The sequence below is a fragment of the Podarcis raffonei genome, chromosome 1, assembly GCF_027172205.1.
Source record: "Podarcis raffonei isolate rPodRaf1 chromosome 1, rPodRaf1.pri, whole genome shotgun sequence".
Taxonomy (NCBI): Eukaryota; Metazoa; Chordata; class Lepidosauria; order Squamata; family Lacertidae; genus Podarcis; species Podarcis raffonei.
The window spans coordinates 83,670,156-83,680,466 of record NC_070602.1 but is presented as its reverse complement, the minus strand read 5'-3'; positions in this window follow the sequence as shown (position 1 = coordinate 83,680,466).

The window sequence follows — 10,311 nt, the reverse complement described above, 5'->3', positions numbered from 1 at the left end:
CACCCAGAACTTCCTTCTTACTCCCTGGCCCCTGTGGGACCCAACTCCCTGGATATTTATTTGCATCTTCATTTCACCAAAGCAAAAAAAAGTGTGTGTTTGTGTGTGTGTGTGTGTGTGTGTGTCTGTCTGTGTGTGTGCGCGCGCATGCGTGCGCACACACACACACAGAGCTCTCATTCATTGATCACCCCTACCTAACCAAATATCCTCACGTAGCCTACACAGATACATTATTGCAACCAAGGCAAATTTAATTCGAGCCAGACCATGCCACAGTTTAGCCCTGGATACAGGAATCACTACCGAAGGTAAGGGATATGTAAATTCAAATTCATTCAGGGTGGTTTTTTGTTTTTTTGCAATCTTAAATCCAGTTCTTCACAATTCTGACGTTTTTGCATTTTTTAAAAAACCCTCATGAAAATTCACCATAATTTTAGTGTGAGATTATCCTAATAAATACATTTTTATATGCAGTTTTGACATTATGTGCGCAGGTTGGTAAGCAATTTCCCCTAGCATAATGCATTCTTGCAAGCAATGTTCATGATAAAATTATTTTTTATGCAAACTCTCTCATAATATATGCATTTTTGAAAATTCAGATAAAGTTAAATTTCAAAGGGTGCCTGTGTTTCAGTTCCCATACTATTTTGAATTTGATAGATTTGACTTTAAATGCAATCTGAACTGAATTTCTCCCCTATCCTTACTGAGGGAGCAGAGATTCTTCCATTATCAAGGGGCCGTTTCTGGAATTCCAGCTGTCAAACAGGAATACAAACGTTCTACATCTCCTCTACTTAAGTTCTGACGGAGCAGCCACATCTATTTTGTCCCTCCCCCCATTTTTTGCCTCCATATATTTTCATGCTAGCCTGGGCACCAGAAACAGGGTTCAATGCTGGTCTAGTATCTTGTGAAGAAACAAGGAAGAGAGCATATTTCTTTACCCACTGATAATGCCTCCAGTCTGTCACCATTCTGTGGGGTAGATTCAAGTGCAGAGTGCACATTTAGGTTTGTGCAATAAAGCAGTGTGGCTGGGGGGGGTGTACATTGGGCGCCACTCACCCAGGGGGGAGGAACTTACCACAGGGCCTGAAGTGCACCTAAGCCATGCATCTCTCCTGGAAGTGACACAGTGGTTTGGGCGCCTGTAGCCACCGCACTGCCTTTTCCGGCAGTGTGGGGTTCGTGTCAGCCCACTGCCTCCCTCTCAGCTGGAGGGTGGCTGAGAGGGGGAGGCGGTGGGCGGACTCTATGCAGGCTCTTCCCAGAGTGCCCTGCCCGGCTCTCCCCGCCCCCATAGACAGCTTGCCCCGCCCCCGGGTGCCTGAGCAGCTAGCTACGCCACTGGTGCAATAGAAGTGAATTAAAACACTATTTCACCTTAGCACAGCAAATCTTCTTTTCTGGGTGGAAAAAGAAGACTTTTTGCAGTTGGGGTGAAAAATATGGGGTGAATGAATGAATAGTGGGAAGATGTATCAAGCAAACAAAATAAAAACAGAACCACTGCTCAAGCGAATAAGGATGAATTCAGAATGAATGTTCATTGTCATATTATCTCCCCACAAAGAAATCAAAACAAAAGCTCAATGAAGACGGGACATAGCCTAACCATAAGCTTTGTGACACAAAATCAGGAGGAATGCTGAATAAACAGATGGCACTTAGTTGGAGTGTCTGATTTTGACAGAAAAAAACACCCTTTAGGGAAAGGGAAGTGCCTCTTCCCACATGCAAGCTCTCAAAGATATCAGTTTCTTCCCACACTGCACTGGATTACAAAAGCAGGGGGGAGCAAGAACAAGGATTGATGCCAATGACTTTCACATACAGCAGGGGTCACCCACCTCAAACCAGAGAAAATGTCATGTGCATCCCCACCCCAGATGTTTCCTCCCAACCTGAAATTGCTCCTGTGCCACAATTAGGCTTGAGATTTTATATATATATATATATATATATATATATATATATATATATATATATATTCCTTTGGCCACAGGAGGGTTTATCCAAGCCTAATTTCAGCCAAAAGATTGTCCCTGTGGGTTTCAGGGAAGGCATCTGTGGGCACATGTGCACCCACACTGGCCACCTATGATGTACAGGGTGCAAAACAAGAATAATAATGGCCTTGTTGTTGTGAGGTTGGAAGCGATAAGAGTCAGAAAACACTTTGAACAATTCAAAGCTGGCCAATGATTAATGGATTAATGATTTTAATCCATGGGTAGAGGCTAAACCCAAGTTTATGATAAGCCAAACACCAGTAGCTTCTTTCTTTCAGGTGACTTAGCTTTCTCAGGTTATGTACTGAGTCATGCTCGATAGCATCTATATGGTCATGGTCATGAACAATCCTTTAAGAGATGCTGTGTGGGGACATTGGCTCTCACCATGGCCTCAGCAATTACCTCAACCAAAATTGGGGTGAGACCTCATGAGTCAGCTGCTGCTCCTTTTTTTAATATAGGTATGTATATCTTAAATGTTTTAGACCACACCTTCATCCACACATGGATTTCATGGTAGCATCCACAAAAATAGCCACACAATATTAAAACAAAGAATCAAAACCAAAGCAACACAGTAAAAGCAAAAGTAATATAGCAGAAGCTAAAACAACACAGCACATTTATCTAGTTGCTCTAACTAAGGGTAGTATAGATCCTTCCCACCCATCCAAAAAGAGGTGTTACACAAGTCATCTCTAAAATTATCAATGCTGTGGTATTCATAGAAAAAGAAACTTGTCACTCATTTGTACATGTTAACAGTAGGGAAATGCTTGAATTTTCCACAACTGGGGTTTCCACTGAAGTCTAGACAGATTTGCAAATGTCTGTAACAATTTCTGAGCCCATTCTGTGCCCCATGTGCTTTTAAAAATATATTTGCAGAATGTATGTCTGCCACTGTTACAGAAAATAGTTGTTCTGCGTTTCAGCCATCTTGTTGGCATCCGTTTTGAGAGACAATGAAGTGCGCCTCCTGGGGTTAAGTCAAACCACTGTGTTAGCAGCACCTGCATTTTTAAGCAATATATGACAAAAGCCCAGTGCTTTTTTTAAAAAGGGGGTACTCAAGGGTACGCAGTACTGGCACCTTTTGTTGTTAAAAAGTGTGGGACTTACTGTAACAACTTCATGGTGAGTACCGGCACCTATTTTTCTAGAAAAAAAGCACTTCGAAAGTCAAAACTAATACTAGATATGAAGTGACAGCTACTATTAGTGTCACAGTAAAATATTATTATTATTATTATTATTATTATTATTATTATTATTATTATTATTTTACCCAAGTCACCTCCCTGTTCAGTGCTGCTTTCACAAGTAAACTCCCATAGTCTATAATTGCAACTCCACTTTTGTTTACAGCTTTGTTTTCAGACATACGTAGAAGCATTCTTTTTATACAGTGGTACATCGGGTTAAGAACTTAATTTGTTCTGGAGGTCCATTTGTCTGAAACTGTTCTTAACCTGAGGTACCACTTTAGCTAATGGGGCCTCCCACTGCCGCTGCGCCGCCGCTGCACGTTTTCTGTTCTTATCCTGAGGTAAATTTCTTAACCCGAGGTACTATTTCTGGGTGAGCGGAGTCTGTAACCTGAAGCGTCTGTAACCTGAGGTACCACTGTACCGTGAAATCCTTTACCTGCTTTACCACATAGAGGTTCATAAAATAATTTAATCTCCCACCCCCCCCACAAAACCCCCTACATAAATGAGGTTCGATGTATGAGGTATGAAGACAAGTCAAACAGACAAAAAAGCAGGGGAACTATCATGGTTGCTTTACACTATCAAAAGACTACAAGAAGGAATGGTTCTTTCAAGCTGAGTGAGCCAATCCGTTTTTCATGCAAGAGAAAGCAAATTGCAGGAAGGTGTGATTTTGAGGGAATTGTCGGGTGATGAAAAAGCTTTGCTGGGCAAAGAACAAAGACTGCGCAACACCCTGGGGGCACAAATGAACCCAAGGAGATGGCAGCCAGTTATTAACATTAGTAGACCTGAAGTTGCAACAAAGAGTTGCAAAAGTTGGAACAGAAAAGAGATAATTGAAACAACTTGCATCGGTTTGCAGAACACAATGTCAACTTAAAAGGCATTTTGTAAACCAAGTTACTTTATGAGCAGATTTTGTGCAAGGTAATTCTGAAAACAAATGAATGCAAAAATTACTGTGAGTTCAGTCCCTAGTTAACAGATACGCTTTATGGTATGGACTCATCTCTAGAAAATAACGTCAATTGTCCTTCCGATATATTTGATTGACTTGCATGGTGTTTACAAGTCTTTCTCTTAATCATTTGTTTATCTCACGTTTCCCTGTCAATTTCCTAACTGCAAAAAGCTCTGGGCTCCTTTGGGAGGAAGGGTGGGATATTAAACAAACAAACAAACAAACAAACAAACAATTTAAAGGGGGATTTGTTGTGTTAGGGTCACAGAGTGCTTTATTCCACTTTAGAGATCCTTATTATTGCATGTCATAATTATTCCCAGGGCTTTTTTTTTCAGCTGGAACACACTGGAACTCAGGTTTGCCACCCATCAGGTGGGCGCCATTGCCATTCTAAGAGAACATGGGAGGTGTTCATGGTGAGTTCCAGCACCTCTTTTTCTGGAAAAATAGCACTGATTATTCCATTTTCAGTAACTGTTTGCGGCTGCAAAGGTTTGGGTTTAGCAACTCTGCTTTATCTTCAGTCAGTGCATAAACTCAAATCCTGTAACTTTTTATACCACAAATGTTCTGACTTATTACTGTCCTGCTTTTGTTGCACTGTATCCTGTCCAGATGGCAATAAGGTGTTAGCATTGGGGAAGCATCGAAAAAAACAACAGCTCAAGTGGAATAAATCCAGCACTAATGCATTAATCTTTTGTCGAGAACATGTTTCAGAATACACCTGCTTTAAACTCCAGTTAGGAGGCCCTGCTAAAGTCTTGCCTTCGAATGAGTCACACAAAATACTGGCAGTCTTGAGGTGACCATCAAGGCTTAGCACCTCATGTTTGCATGAAATGTGAAGTCAGTCCAGAGACCTGAAGGGGCAAAGGTATGGAGCAGACCCTGTTATTACCTCAGTGCAAAAATGTACCATGGATAGCATGAGGTAGACTTCCTTGAAGGGGTGTGACAAGGGCAGGATGTTTATGCATCTATATTTATATCCCTTTACTCATCATGCATACATGATTTGTGGCATTTCCTCAATGAGCTTCAGAACTCCTGAGTTACAAAAATTACATAACCTTTCTTTAGTGGCAGTGGTACAGTATAAATTTTCTCTACAAAAAACTGCTGTAAAAAAACCACGAATGATAATTTTATTATTTATACCCCACCCATTTGGCTGGGTTGTCCCAGCCACTCTGTGTGGCTTCCAACATAATAAAAACACAGCAAACTTCAAACATTTAAGACTTCCCAATACAGGTGTTCAGGTGTTTTCAGAAAGTTGTTTAGTTGTTTATCTGTTTGACATCTGATAGGAGGGAATTCCACAGGGTGGGCACCACTTCTGAGAAGGCTGCAAAGGGCCTAAACCATAAAGTTTGTGAACAAATCAAATGTATTATGTGCTGCAGAAAAAGTAAGAGGTTCATGGCGAAATTCTCTCCAATGCCCAGTACCCTGAGCAGCTATTATTATTGCTCCTGAAATCAGCGTGAGAACGGCATACTTGGCCAGCCCAGTTTCACATGCTACAAAGTTCTGTTCAATTCTTAAGTTTATTATTCTAGCCAAGCCCACGATAAGCTTGTAGCAATAATATTAATAAAATACAGAACATCCACCCATAATAAAAGCCAGCCTCCATGATGTAAGAGAGAGAAAAGATACCATCGCCAGGCCAAGATCAGCCCATCCCTATAGAAGGAAGAAGGTGACACCAAAGAAGACAAAGAAGATTGGCAAGAATTAATTAATGAACTACAGTATTCAGGAAATATTAGATAATTTGAAACCCAAGAAAGAAAGAGGGTATTGTTTTGTTTTTTAAAAAGGGAAATGTTTAATGCATACTTTTCAAGGGTTGTGTACAGATTTTTGCATTAGTAGAACTTTAACAAGTCACTTGTATTAAGATGAATAAGGTTTGAAAATTGGATTGCTAAGAGTATAAGGCTTTATGGACGTGCATGAATAAGTCAATACAATGGAGCCAAGAGGGGGAGTGGAGGGAAGTCAACTGAGTTAAGATTTACAATTTGAATTTTTATATTTGCTTTGTTATTGTATTATTATTGTTTTGATTATTGTTTTCTTTTTTGTCATTTTTGGAAAATTAATAAATCATTATCAAAGAGAAAGAGAGAGAGAAGATATCAGAGACACCAACAAGCTAGCTTAATTTCAAATTAAACCTCCGAATCTTCCAGCCTGAGAGCTCTTGATGCTACCCAGTTATTGCTCTTTTGTAAAACTGCAGTTGACTTCCCACTGGGTCACATTATTTCTCAATGCACATCCTGCTAGATTTCATCCACACCTTTGGGCTCCTCCAAAAGGCATACCGGTATTTATTCAGCATTCATCCTGATATGCTTATAGAAAGACTACTCAGAGGTTACACAATTGCAGTTGATGGGGAGGTCTTACACAGCAAACTCACTTTCCCGTAATACTGAACGTTTTTTGTGTGATAAGGACAGGAAAAGGCACATGAAAGTATGGGATAATAATAATAATAATAATAATAATAATAATAATAATAATAATAATTTTTATTTATACCCCGCCCTCCCCAGCCAAGGCCGGGCTCAGGGCGGCTAACAAGCAATCATAAAAACAAGTTGAATGAATACAACTTAAAAACAATATTAAAATACAACAATTAAAATATTGAAACATTAAAATATTAAAATGCAGCCTCATCACAGGAGGAGAAAGGAAAAAGAAAAAAGAAAGAGGGGGAGGGAATCAAATTGGCTCCAATAATGCTTGTTTTTGATGCAACATCATCTGATGCAACATCATCTAACCTCCCTATAAACAAATCATTAAACAGCTGACATAATCTAATTACCCTGCCATCAATGAAGGATGAATGCTCAGTAAGCAGGTGGTCTGGAAATGACCACGGTAAGAGAAACACAACAGAGACCTGTAAGTTGCTTGCATTCTTTCACTGCTGCTCTACGATGGAGAGGAGAGTCAATACTGTGTACAGTTTGCAAAGCCCATTTTTGCTATGGTGTCCTGAATTTTCCAAGCCCAGTGTTGAGGTGTGCACCGGTGGGTACACGGATAAACAACAGGCAGCACGGCAGAGGCCACATTCAATGCTGTATCCTGCCCTGGAACCTTCTAGTGAAGGTTAAGCTATAATTCTGATAATAATAATAAAGGACTCATCATCATCATTTTGCTGAGAGTAACAGATCAAGCTGCTTGCCACTCACTGTTTATTGGATGCAAAGTTTAAATTGTATATTAATTTTTATAGGGCAATTGCTTTATTTCTTGTCTGCTTGTGAATTTTTATTGATCATTGTGAAGGCTTATTGTTTACAGTAATAAAATACTGACTGGGGCCAATTACTTTAAGATGCTTTGATCTGCTGTGAAAAAAACTGGGAAATAATCTCTAAAACAGATTGATAAAATGCAGTGCACATCTTTTCCCCATTGCCTGCAGTAAAAAGCAAATGTGCTTGAAGGAAATGTACAACAGGTGTACTTCAAAAACTATAATTAAACCCACTTCATTAACTATAATTTGAACCTTGTCTTTCAAGCTTGTTTAATCAACAATAACTCACTAAGGCTACAAAAGCAGCTTTTAATGTCTTTATTTCTGCCAGTACTGCAGGACATCATAAATCATTCAAGGCACTGAATACATACCCTGCTGTTATAGAAAAGCTATGTGGGCTGTTTGGTGAGTGCAGCGGTTTTCTGGGAACCATTTTCAACCCAAACATGTCTGTCTTTCTTTCTTTCTTTCTTTCTTTCTTTCTTTCTTTCTTTCTTTCTTTCTTTACCATATGCTGTTATACTGGTAGTGCTGCTGTTGTGATCCACTGTAGATCAGGCATTGACCCAGTAATGCGTTCTGACCCACCTAAAAAAAGACCACTTTTATTTAAACAATAGTCAATTGACTCAAGGGACCTATTACACAGAAAGCAATAAGCTGGTCTGAGTCAGTGTTTTGAGATTTGAAAGCCTTTGCTCCCTGATAAGCATGTACAGGCTGCTTAGTTGGCTAAGGATCATTTTGCAATGGTTGCTCAGAGCCAGTCAAACTCCAACTTGTTGCTTACAAACAGCATTCAGGCAGCAAATATTTGTCAGATCCGTATTTGCCCCAGTGAAATACAAAATGCGTCAAATCTGTGTCATCAGAAGTCAGACCAACTATCTCTGTATCATCCCTCTGATGTAGGCTCCTTATAAAATCATGCAGCAGTACCCTATATAGAGTGCATCTCAAACGTTACGTTGTCCATGCTTATTCCATATTGCTGCTTACACTGGGCAACATATTTAGACATTTGTTTTGAAAGTTGCAAGGAGGAAGGGGGAGAAAACACTAAACATATGCAATTTGGGGCTTGCCACACCTGAGTTTATTGTGTGTTTGCAGTGTTCCCATTCAGGTTGTGTAGTCCACATGATGATGCCCTCAAACAACACCAATCTCAATGCTTTTCTTCTTTAAATTTAGGTTACCCGATAAGGGGATAATCCAATAAGTTGGGGGAAATCAGGCTCCAAACCTCTCCAGTTGGGGCTGCAGACAATTTATTTCAGTGTTTTTGGATGGGCAGGTCAGTTGTCACTTTCTGCTATTCCGCTTTCCATGCCCACTGCTTCCTGCTTTGATTTCTTCTCCAGTTGTGCTGTTTCCAGTATGCTCCTGAACAGAGTTGAAACTAGAAAACTGCGCATGCAAACCATGGGGGTGGGGAATCTACACCCGAAATACAGGGCAGCAATCTGAAAAATGGGTGCTAAGAATTTACAGTTGTTTTCGCTGCTCTGGTTTGCCAGAAGCGGCTTAGTCATGCTGGCCACATGACCCGGAATCTGTACGCCGGCTCCCTTGGCCAGTAAAGCGAGATGAGTGCCGCAACCCCAGAGCTGTCCGTGACTGGACCTAATGGTCAGGAGTCCCTTTACCTTTACCTTTCCTTTCTTTTCCAGCCATAGCTGTCAACTTTCCCCTTCCCCCCCCCCCAGGATTCTTTGGAAGGAAAATGTGTTTTAAATTTGCTTTACATGTATGGTGCATCTGCAACATGTGTGAGGTGCCACCTGTAATATGCACACATGTATTGGTGTGTAGGAAAAACATTGTATAAGATACTGCTGCTTAATCTTATAATAATAACTTAGTCTTCTTGGGGAGGAAGATGAATTGGGGCTGTACTAAAATGAATGAAAAGAACAGCCACAGAAATACATTGATTCCTTACACCCAGGCCACAGGAATGCACTATTCAGAAGTGAATTCCGATTATCTGGAAAGTGTGACCCTGCTATTTCCAGGCATTCCAGAACTGAGACACCATACCCATCATGTGCTGTCCAAGTGCCACATATACCTGAATCAGCCACGATAAGATTCTTGTGGTTTCTAAGTACGCAGCAAATGTGTCAAAGGTTTCCCAGCCCTACCTGTTGCCTCCAGCACAGGATGCTCTTTAAGAGCCCTCTTCAAGCAGATTAAGACCAAAACTCTCTCATTATGTGCTGAAAGATGACACCATCTAGCAAACGAATTATTTTCAGGTGTGCAAAGAGCAGGCAAGGCTCCTGTGCAATGTGTAGGATTATGACGATTCGGATCGCGGTGTTTCAGGGACACATCTCATTCCAGTATGCCTCAAAATAACAATGAATGATGACAGCGATGATAATCCAAGAATCTCTGCTTGCCAGTAGGGGAGTATGTTCCAGAATGCATCTCAAGGAAGTGTGTGTGTGTGTGTGTGTGTGTGTGTGTGTGTGTGTGTAAAAGAAAGTAACTTCTGGGCCAGAGGTCCACAAAAGGGGTACCACTATTACCTGGGCAACAATGAGAAATGGGCACAGAAAATTACGTTCCAAATTTGCTTTGTGCGTGGGGAGAAGAAGAGACATGTCCTTCTCTTACATTCAGGTCACCTTCTTCGGGATTGTCCTGCAAAGGAAACAATAGTGTCTGAGGGGAAAGGGGCTCTTTCTTACACTTAAGGTCCTATTGCCTTCATGTGAGTTCTCCTGCCTTCTAGGCTGTGTCCATGCAGTTCCATAAGGCCAGCACTGCCTCCACGTGCCCTTTTATGGGTTA